Raw genomic sequence first — 10446 nt, forward strand, 5'->3', positions numbered from 1 at the left:
CCAAGGGTGATCTTGGCAAAGGTTGTAAGTCCAAGCATGTGGTCTTGGCAAGGTAAGTCCTAGTGTGACTTGGCAAGGAGAATCCAACAACTAGGATGAGGCCGAAGGAAGCTCCTGAAGGCAAGGTGTGAAGGATGGGGAGATATCTGAGGGACGCAAGGCTGATGGAGGAGGCTAGAAGGCTAGTTCGAGGTTGATCGGGTGTGGCCAAATGCTAGGCATGGAGACCCAACAGGTCACGGTTGATCGGGAGTTGGATTGGAGACTTTGGACTTGATTGAGTCAAGTCCAGGATGGTCAATCGATTGAACCAAGTTCCAATTGATCAGCTGATCGATTGGAGTGTGCTGTGAAGGAAGAAATGACCCAATCGATTGGTCGATCGATTGGGAACATGAGTCGTGAGCACAGAGGTCTTCCCAATCGATCAGGCAATCGATTGGGAATCTCCAATCGATCGGTCAATCGATTGGAGCTAGGAGTTCTCGCGCGATCGCGAGAACACAGAAAGCATCTGAATCGATTGGTGGATCGATTCAGACTGTCCCAATCGATTGGTCGATCGATTGGGATTCGATCGTTGCGCAGGATGCAGGTGATGGACGACTGCAATGGAGCGGTGCTGATGTGGCAATCGATTGAGGATGGTTTCAATCGATTGAGAGCATAGGATATAGCTGTTGCGGAGCGATTTCTCCATAGATCTTTGCGATCTTTTCCTGTGAGCTTACAACGATCTTCATAGCAATTTCTTCAGCACTCATGCCAGTTCTTGAAGGCACTTGAGGAGCATCTTCAAGGTTCAAGAGGCAACAAAAAGTAGCAAGAAGAAAGGTGTATTCACTTGTATTCTTAGAGTTTCTTCTTGTATTTGTGTTTGTGTTGTGTGTGAGTTTGTACGAGGCTTCTCCGCCTCTGGCTGCGACCGAGAAGGAGTTGTTCATAGTGGAGGAGCGTGTCTTGTGTGGATCCTTGGATTAGTCACCTCTTCTTAAGGTGGATACCAAGTAAATCTACTTGTTAGCGTTGTGTGAGTCTTGTATTTTATTTACGCTGCATATCATCATCAAGACGCAACCGACAAGCACGCGACGAGACGTTATTCACCCCCTCTAGCGGGCACATCGGTCCCAACAATTGGTATCAGAGCGAGGTCGCTCTTCTATGGACTAACCACCAAGAATCTAGAGGAAGAAGAAGATGGAGATTGAAGGACCGCTCGATGGGATATCTGAATTCCACATCCGTACGACAAAGAAAACTTCAATTATTGGAGGACGTGGTTGGAGACATGGTTTCAAATGGATTGGAACCAATGGGTTGCATTGGAAGACCCATTTGAAGCTCCTAAAGAAAAAAAAAGGGGAAGCGCCTCCGACCTCGACATTGGAGAGAGGAGCAACGGGAGCAAGCGGAGGCGGATAAGGAGGTAACAAAAATCTTGTTAAAATTATTACCTTCTAATATCATTGTGAGTGTAGGTGAATGCACAAGTGCATGTGGTCTTTGGAAAAAGATCATTGCCTATCATGAAGACCCATCACAATTCCAAGGAGTGGATGAGCCTAAGGAGAAGGGCTCATTGGTCCAAGAAGAGAAGGATCAATCCAATGTTGACATAAGGTCAACATTCCAGGAGAAGAAGGAAGAAGAGGAGAAGGAAGAAGATGAGAGATCTTTTACATCTTTAAGAGAGGAAGAGATGGAAGTATCCACATCCTCAAGAGTTGAAGAGGTGGAAGCACCCACACCCTCAAAAGGAGAAGAAGAAGAAGATGATGCAACCTCCACAATGCAAGATAAATCAAATGGAGGATCAAATGCCACCCCTACAAGCAAAGGTATAGAAATTTCGATTGTAAATAATAAAGATCATATCATTTGCTTTGAGTGTAGGGAACATGGACACTATAAGAGCAAGTGTCCAAAATTGGCCAAGAAGAAGGGCCAAGTGTCAACCAAGGCTAAGGAGAAGCCTAAAGTGGTTGGTCCCACGGAACACAAAAGCAAGGAGCATATTGTGTGCTTCTCATGCAAACAAAGAGGACATTACTGAAGTCAATGTCCTAAAGAGAGGAAGCTAACCAAAGTTAAAGGAGGAAGCACAAGTCTAGGGGGAGCTTCCAAGGTAAAAACCAAGGTATCATTTAATGAATCTATTCCTTTGACACAAGATAAAAAGCATGCTAGAAATAATTTTTATCATTTTAATGCTAATTATCATGAAAGTAGGAAGCATGATAGCGTCAAGGGAAAATACATTCCTCCTCATGCTAGAACTACCACACCTAAGTTTAGGAAGGTAGATAGTATCGTAGGCAATAACTCTAAGGATTATAGATATATGCCAAAATATAGAAATGCTCATAGAGGTCAAGAAAAATCCAAATCTATGGATTTAATGACGGAGAACCAAGTCTTGAGATCAAGACTTGATAATTTAGAAAGGACTCTACCAAGAATGGAAAACATGCTTAGGGGTCAAAATGAGCATAACCTAGGAAAAGCTAGACAAGAGTCATCCAATGGCTATAGAGGTTTGGGATACAAACCTAAAGTCAAGAAGGATGTGACTTATTTTCATAGGGTTCCATATAGCTATGAGACTAACCCTAGGTGTAAAGGTCAAGTCAAGGATACTAGGGAAGGAATCCCTAAAGGTTCTTTTGGCAAGACCAATGTGATTAAGACTTCTAAGAAGTCTAACAAAGTCACAAAAAAGGTTATAAGGGAAGTTATCCCTAGGAGTGACCTAGTAGAAGTGACTAATGTTTCTAAGAAGCTTAGAAAGGTCCTTAGAAAGATATCTAGGGAAGTTATCCCGAGTGAGTACCTAGAGCACACAAGGAGCACCAATAGGTATTGGGTTCCTAGGAACATATTCTCTACACCCTAGATGGGTTTAGAGAGTGTCAACTCCAATTGGACAGATAGTTAACCCAACCTTGGTAAAGTTGACACTTGAGAGCATTTTCAAGGTTTTTGTTAACCTTTGAAAATGAAAAGGATTATTGCGTTACTCTTTGAAAGAGTGATATATGTGCCAAAATTTAAAGAGTTGAACTTAATCTAAATTGGCATACTTAAGAAAAGTATAAGAAAAATTGAGTTAGAATTTTGATACTTTCTTAAGGAATTAAGAGAAAACCCATGCTTTAATCAAATGTGATTAAGCCTTGAAGAGCAAAAATGTGCCAAGTTTTGAGGATTTGAAATTAGGTTAAATTGGCACACTTGGGATAGCAAAAGAAATGTCAAGTTAGGACTTAGATAACTTCTTTAAGAGTTAAGAACAAATCTAAGTCTTAAATCTAAGAAGATTACTCCTTGGGAGAGTAACATGTGCCAAACAAAATTTTGAGGATTTAATTCTTAATTTCAATTGGCACAAATAAGAAAGGGTAAAAGACATGCCAAGTTGGGTTTTGCCATTTCTTCAAGAAATAGGCAATCTAGGATTAGAATTTTAAGGTCTAGCTAAGAATTAAGGATACTTAGATAGATTATCTAGGTATATTTTACTTATGCTAAAGTGCCATGATTGATTGCTTATCATATGTCATGACATCATGCGTATCATTCATATTTATTATGCAAAACACAAAAATACCATGTCATGTCATACATACATCATGTAGCTATAGCATGCTTTTCTTTTGAAAATTACTTATTTTGATGTATGCCATTAATCATCATGCATCATGTCAATTTCCTTGTAATTAAGGACAAAAGGCATTTATTATAAATGGTAAAGATCCCAACAAGTGAGATTATGCCAAATGACATCCTAGGTGGATGATCATAAGTCTCATAATGTCTAGATAGATATGCATGATCCCTTAGTTTAGGGCAAAACAAAATTTACATCTCACAAAGAATCATAAGATGACTTGTATGTGTTTTAGTACACATTAGATACAAGTGAGATGTTAGGATGGTGAACAAAACTCAAGATGTTGATTTAGTGCATCTTGTTGAGTTTTAGGTTCATCAAAACACATAGTTATGTGTCTTCCAATCATTGGGAAAGCTAATGTACAAGTCATGTGCATTGAGCCCAAAGAACATGATTGGATATTGGTTTTTAAAAAGGTTTTAAAATGCTTTTGAAAACCTTGGTGAAGACTATCTTTTGATAGTATTCATCATTGAAAAGTTAGACACAAACTAGGAGAAAACATTGAAGTTTTCAAGAGTTTTCAAATTTATGTAAATATTTGAAAATAGGAAGTATTTTCATAGAAAACTATGTTTCCTTGATAGATATTCTAAATAATATCTACATAAATTTTCATGATTTTTAAAATTTGTAGAATTTTTAGGGAGTTTCTGAATTTCGCTGAAACTAAAATTTAGGAAATCAGAAACCCAATCGATCAACCGATCGATTGGGAAGCCAATTCCCACAAACATAAGATTAGTGAATCGATCAGCCAATCGATTGACCCAGGATGGATCGATCAGTGGATTGATTCAGAGGAAATTTCTGCGAGCAGTAGTTTTCGGAATCGATTAGTGGATCGATTGAAGTAGCTTCAATCGATTGAGTCCCAACTTCAATCGACTGGGAAGTCTGATTTTGGCCTAAAAAGCCTGATTTCAGCACTTTAAGCCACTTCAGGTTCCAATAACTATTCTTCACCCTTTGGAATACACTTGTATACATTTATAGGGAGCTTTCATGATGAAAGCAAGTATGGATTGGTTAAGGTAGACTTAGGTGAAGTTTAGGTTGGGGTTTAGTTTCATTATTGAATTTTGAACCTCAAAACTTCAAGTTTTGATTTTCCTGACTGTGTAGGAACTCCAAGTCATTATTGGTGCTATTGGTGCAATCATGCCCTGGAAGTTTCAATGTATTGACAATTTAAGTTTAGGTTAATACGTTGGATTTAACATGCATTGTGAGTTTGCAGGAGGAGTTTCTTGCAGGTCGGAAGACCAGATGCAAGAGAAGTCCAAGAAGGTCGAGGACTGGATTCTTGGAAAAAAGAAGTTCTTGCCTACTTGCAGAAGATCAGATGCAAGGCAAGAGAAGTCAAGAAGGTCGGGGACCGGATTCTTGGCAAGAGAAGCTCTTGCAAGTCAGAAGATTGGATGTGTGTTAAGCCCACTGTCAGAAATTGATTTGTAAATCGATTCAGACATAACTGTGAGGCAGAATGTCTCTGAATCGATCAGCCGATCGATTGAAGGGAAGTCAATCGATTGGCCAATCGATCATTAAGGTTCTGTGCGAAGCACAGAATCCTCCTGAATCGATCTGCCGATCGATTCAAGGTATTAAATCGATCGACCGATCGATCGATGAACGATCTGTGTGAAGCACAGATCGTCCTGAATCGATCAGCCGATCGATTCAAGGTATTGAATCAATCGGTGAACGATCTGTACGAAGCACAGATTCCTCCTAAAACGATCAGCCGATCGATTCAAGGTATTGAATCGATCGACCGATCGATTCAAAGAGGCTATGCGATTCTGGGATGAAGCATAGCACGTCTGAATCGATCAAGGCAAAAATCCCAATCGATTAAGGTTCAAATCAGATGATCTACGCCGTTGATCTTAACGTGACAACACTTAACGGATACCTTTGAATCGATTGGAATACAAGCCCAATCGATTCATGGCGACGCCCATGTGAGAAACGACTAGTTTTCTCGACATTTAAAAGCGTGGAAGAAAAAGAAAACAAAAGCATCCAAAAGAATATACTGTTCCATTGCTCTCAAAGGTTTTTAGAAATCCTTCAAGTGATTAAGATTTGAAAAGTGTTCAAGCTCTCCTCTCCGCCATTTTTCTGAAGTCTCACTTGTAAAGAAGAAGCTGGTTAAAGTTTGTGATCCTTCTTCTCTTCTTCATTGTAGTGTTTGTGATCTTTACTTTGGAGAGGGAGAGTTGAAATCTTGTAAGGTTTTCCACCTTCGGTGTGATTCTGAGGAGAGTTTTGATAGTGGAAGAGTGGTGAGTGGTGTGGATCCTTGGACTAGTCACCTCCTTGAGGAGGTGGATACCAAGTAAATACAAGAGTTAGCATTGCCTTCAAGTGTCCGCTGCGAAAGAGTAAATTGATCAAGAAAAAGAAGTGAGTCATTCACCCCCCCCCCCTCTAGCTCAACCGATCCTAACAAGTGGTATCAGAGCATTGGTTTGCTTTTGAGGATTCATCGCCAAGAAAGCACAAGTTAAAGAGCTACAAGATGTCATTGAAGGAGGGACATAGTACTTCACGACCACCATTTTATGAAGACAGTAATTTCGCTTATTGGAAGAGCCGCATGGAACACTATCTCATGACCGAAATGACATGTGGTTCTCAATCACGGAGGGATTTACGGTGCCAACCGAAAATGGAAGAATGCTTGAATCATCAAGGTGGACCGTTGAACAAAAAATGAAGGCTCAAGCAAATGCAAAGGCGATTGTGACTCTTCAATGTGGATTAAGCTCGGAACAACTCAACAAGGTTGGACCTTTCAAGAGTGCCAAGGATTTATGGGACAAGCTCATTGAGCTAAATGAAGGCACCAAGGATTCAAGAATTGCAAAGAGAGACCTCTTGATAAATCAACTTCAAAATTTCACAATGAAGGATGGAGAAACGGTAAGTTCACTACATGGGAGGTTCAAGGAACTCTTAAACGGTCTTCATTCAGTTGGAGAGAGTATAGAGAACCGAGATCTCATAAGGTATGCCCTGAAATCTTTCCCAAGAATCTCATTATGGTTATCCATGGTGGATGCCTATAAGGTATCAAGGGATTTGTCAATAGTAAAGTTGGATGAATTATTTTGTGAACTTGAATTACATGAGCAAGCTAACACAAGCCACAAAGAGAAAGGTATAGCCTTGGTTGCAGGTGAAAAGAGCAAAAAGAAGCACAAGGAAAAGAAAAAGGAGAAGAAGGAGGCATCTTCAGAATCTGAGCAAGACAGTGATAGTGATAGTGATGAAGAGCTATCATCAAGTGAAATGGCAAACTTTGTTCGAAGAATGATGAGACATTCAAGGAAGTTTGACAAGAAGGATGTCAAGAAGATTTTCAATGATGAAAAGAGAAAAGGTAAATCTCTTGTGGAGTCTAAGACTAAGACTGATGTAATTTGCTATGAATGCAAGAAAAAGGGGTATTACAAAACGGAGTGTCCAAAGTTGAAGAAGCAAGAGGAAAAGATCAAGAAAAAGAAGAAGGCTTTGAAAGCCACTTGGGATGACTCATCATCAAGCTCATCGGAAGAAGATGAAAGGAAGAGCTCAAAGCACATGACTCTCATGGCCTTAAACCATGTTGAAGATAGTGAAGATGAAGATAGTCATGGAGAGGATGTGGAGTCTTCAAGTGAGTCATCATCTAGTGATGATGAGGTAATTTCTCCCAAGCTTGATAAGATATATGCCACCATTGCATGCTTAACCAATGCACTAGCTAAATCAAAAGGGAAGGTTAAAAAATTGCAAAATGAATGTAAATCACTTAAAAATGAAATTGTGCCATGTGAAATTTTCATGCTTCATGAAAATGACAAAGATGATTTTGATGATCTTAAAAAGGAAAATGTATCGTTGAAATCACAAGTTGATGATCTTAGAAGTGCTCTAGAAAAATTTACTTCAAGCTCAAAATACTTAGACATGATTCTAGGCGCTCAAAGAGGTGTGTACAACAAAGCGGGACTAGGTTTTAAATCACAAGATAAGGAAGTTAAATTCATGTCTCTAATTAGTAGAAATCATGCTTCAAGGGTTAAGTTTGTTCAAGCTTGGGTACCCAAGCAATTTGTTATTGATGCTACTGGACCCAAAGTATGGGTACCAAAACATTTGGTTCATCGTGTTTAAACAGGCATGCGTAAAGGGGGAGCATCCAACAACATGGTTCGTAGATAGTGGATGTTCTAAGCATATGACGGGAGATTCGTCAAAATTTTCATCATTTAGACACAAAAGTAAAAGTATCATTTCTTTTGGTAATAGTGGTGAATTAAAAGTTATAGGAATTGGAGATATTAGAATTTCGGAAAAAATTGTAATAAAAAATGTGTTATTAGTGAAAGGCATGGTCTTTAATCTTTTAAGTGTTAGTCAACTATGTGATTCGGGTTATGGAGTTGAGTTCAACTCATCTCAATGTCTAATCAAGCATAGTGAACTAAACACCAATATTCTCATAGGCCATAGAAGAGAAAATATTTATCAAGTTGAACTATTTGGTGCTACTAATGCGTTTGCTAAGTGTCTCATGTCCAAAGAAGAGGAGACGTGGCTTTGGCACCAGAGACTTGCTCACACCAACATGAGGAATATCAAAAACCTTTCAAAGAAGGAGTTGGTGCAAGGATTGCCAAAGTTGAAGTTTCAAAAAGATAAAATATGTGATGCATGTCAAATGGGTAAGCAAACCAAAGCTACTCATAAAGGTAAAAACGTTGTAAGTACCTCAAATGCTTTAGAGCTCATTCACATGGATTTATTTGATAGTAGTAGATATATTTCTTTAAATGGTAGTAGATATTGCTTTGTGATTGTGGATGATTACACTAGATATACATGAGTGTTTTTCTTGAAACATAAGGATCAAACTCTAGATACCTTAATTGCTTTTTGTAATAGAGTAGAAAATGAAAAGGCTCATATGATAAACAAGATAAGAAATGATCATGGAGGTGAGTTTGAAAATGATAGATTCACAAATTTTTGGATAGAAAAAGGCTATAAACATGAATTTTCCACCCCTAGGACTCCTCAACAAAATGGAGTTGTTGAGAGGAAAAATAGGGTTTTGCAAGAGGCCGCTCAGAGCATGTTAAATGAATATTCACTTCATAGTTTCCTATGGGCCGAAGCAATTAATACGGCATGTTATGTGCAAAATCGAACATTAATACATAGGTTTCTAGGTAAAACACCTCATGAGTTGTGGTTTGGTAAACCACCTACAATTAAGCATCTTAGAGTGTTTGGGTGTAAGGTCTATATTCTAAACACCAAAGATCACTTGGGAAAGTTTTCCGCTAAGGCGGATGAGGGGATCCTTGTAGGTTACTCAAGTCATAACAAGGCGTATCGAATTTACAACAAAAGATCAAGATTAGTTGAACAATCACTAAATGTTGTCTTTGAAGAAAATCCTTCTTTGAACTCTATAAGAACAAACGATGAAGAAATACGTTTTGAGTTAGAGAAATTAACACTGGATGGAGTAGATCATCAAGGAGAAGAAAATCAAGAAAGTGATGGTGAGAAAAATGAATCTTTTCCACTTGAACCTGAAATTATAATAAATCAAGAATCAAGACCTACTAGGATTCATGTAAATCATCCCTTAGATCAAGTAGTAGGAGACATCACTCAAGGAGTGAGAACTTGATCTTACTTTAGAAATGAAGGAAGCCAAGTCACCTTGATATCTCAAATAGAACCAAAAACCATTGATGATGCCTTGTTTGATTCCGATTGGATTTTAGCAATGCAAGATGAACTATCTCAATTTGAGAGAAGTCAAGTTTGGGATTTAGTTCCTAGGCCTACAAACAAATCGATTATTGATACAAAATGGGTCTTTAGAAACAAACTTGATGATAAGGGGATAGTTGTGAGAAACAAAGCTAGATTGGTTGCTAGGGGTTTCAATCAAGTAGAAGGGTTAGACTATGATGAAACTTATGCACCCGTAGCAAGATTGGAGTCAATTAGGATGATGTTGGCATTTGCCACCCACAAGGGCTTCAAATTGTACCAAATGGATGTAAAATCAGCATTTTTGAATGGTGTTATAAAAGAAGAGGTATATGTTGAGCAACCACCGGAGTTTGAAAATTTGGAGTATCCAAATCATGTATATAAACTAAAAAAGCCTTATATGGGCTAAAACAAGCTCCCCGGGCTTGGTATGAACTATTGTCAACATTTCTAGTATCAAAAGGGTTTCATAGAGGAAAAATTGATCCCACTTTATTCTTGAAAAATAGTGGTAATGATATGTTTATGGCCCAAGTATATGTAGATGACATTATTTGTGGTTCTACAAATAAAGATTATTTAAATGAATTCATTAATCATATGGAGAGTGAATTTGAAATGAGTTTGGTTGGTGAATTGACATTTTTCCTAGGGTTACAAATTAAGCAAATAAAAGAAGGCATTTACATTCATCAATCTAAATATGTCAAAGAGCTATTTAAGAAATTTGGAATGGAAAATGCAAAGGAAATATCTACTCCCATGGCCACTAGTACTAAATTGGATAAAGACATTGAGGGGAAAGAAGTTGACTCCAAGGTGTATCATAGTGCTATAGGGAGTCTTCTCTATCTTACGGCTAGTAAACCTGACATACTTTTTGCCATAGGTATATGTGCACGGTATCAATCTTGTGCCAAGGAGTCACATTTGATTGTCGTTAAGCGAATTCTTCGTTATCTCAAGGGGACTCAAAATGTTGG

The sequence above is a fragment of the Zingiber officinale genome, chromosome 7A (genome assembly GCF_018446385.1).
Source record: "Zingiber officinale cultivar Zhangliang chromosome 7A, Zo_v1.1, whole genome shotgun sequence".
In the NCBI taxonomy this organism is placed as follows: domain Eukaryota; kingdom Viridiplantae; phylum Streptophyta; class Magnoliopsida; order Zingiberales; family Zingiberaceae; genus Zingiber; species Zingiber officinale.